Source organism: Parus major, chromosome Z, assembly GCF_001522545.3.
Source record: "Parus major isolate Abel chromosome Z, Parus_major1.1, whole genome shotgun sequence".
Lineage (NCBI taxonomy): Eukaryota > Metazoa > Chordata > Aves > Passeriformes > Paridae > Parus > Parus major.
In genome coordinates, this window is record NC_031799.1 from 41,737,020 (window position 1) to 41,738,298 (window position 1,279).

The 1,279-nt window shown below is 63.4% G+C and overlaps 1 protein-coding gene across 1 annotated transcript in view; it reads right to left on the bottom strand.

The window, feature by feature from the left end:
- Positions 1–385, bottom strand: part of CDC42SE2 (CDC42 small effector 2) — an 81,097-nt gene extending 80,712 nt beyond the window's left edge. The window contains exon 1 of the mRNA XM_015653533.3: positions 170–385. The gene's annotated coding sequence lies outside the window, so the exon portion shown is untranslated. The remainder of the gene's footprint in view (positions 1–169) is intronic.
- Between the last annotated feature and the right edge of the window lie 894 nt (positions 386–1,279).

Below are 1,279 nucleotides of genomic sequence, written 5' to 3' on the forward strand. Positions count from 1 at the left end.
GGGAAATACCGGCGGTCCCAGGCGGCGGCGCAACACACCCTCCCGCACCCCCCATCGCTCCCAGCGGGCCGCCGGGAAAGGCAGCGCCCGCAGCCCAGCCCAGCCCAGCGGCAGGTAGAGGGAAGGGTGGTGAGAGCGGGGATCCCCGCAGCCCTGCCCCGGCACTCACCGCTGCCCACGGCGGCGCCCGCTCCTTTGTGTGCTCGCCGCGCCCCGGCACCTCCGTCTCCCGCTGCCGGGCGCCCCGCGCCCCCTCCCCGCCGAGCCGGGGGCGGAGGAGGACGCAGCCGAGATCCGCGGAGGAGGCCGCTACCGCCCGCCGGTCACATGCAGCGGGCAGGCGCGGCGCAGGCTCCCGGCGAGCCCGGCCGGCAGCGGGCGAGGCGAGCTCGGGGGCGAAGATGGCGACCTCGGCGGCGCGGGGAGGGAATCCCCAGGCCGGCCCGCTCCGCTCCGCGCTGCCGGCTGGGCTGGGCGCGCCGGGGAGGGGAGGGGACAAAGAGCGGCTGCCGCTGCCCGTCAGCGCTATCGCTGTGCCGCCCGCTCCGCCTCCGCCGCAGCGCTCCCTGCCCGGCCCGCTCCGCTCCCGGCGCTCGGGGCTCGCTGCCCACCGCGGCGGAACCCCAGCGCTGACCGTTCTCTAACCAAAATGTGCTGGCATCGCCACGGCCTTAAGGAGTAGCGGAAAGCGGGTGACGAAAGCTGGTGTGCTTGGGGTCGGACAAGGAAATGAGAAGGGGATTTGTCTTCTGACCGCGAGCTGTTGACAGCCGCAAGCCCCCTCTGCGTGTCGGTAAAATATCCTACTCGTCCTACATCCCCCGTTCCCCCGGCGGTCCTTCAGGTGCTGACAGAGGTGGTGGTGAGTCATCATGGGTGCTCCACACCTGTAGCTGCCTTACTGATTCAAAATAGGTATGGTGCCACCGCGACTCTCGAAGAGAACTATCTCCGCTCCATCCCAGCACATCATACATTGTCTTTTAAATGTAAAAAATAAGGGGGAAACGCTGAAGGTGGCAAGCATGACTCAAATAGGAAACATGATGAACATGTAATATCAGGTATTCATTCCTTGCTGCGTGCAGAAGTATGGCTGGAAGCTATACCCAGTGACACCGTGTTGCTGTCAAGCTGTGGTTCTCTACAGAGAGACTTAAAGTTGCCATCTCTCCTGTGCATGGCTTTTCCTGGTTTTGCACATCATCCGTGGTTCAGTGGTATGAGTAAAAGTTAAAAGTGAAAAATGTGGCAATATACTTTTTTTTTTTTTTTTTTT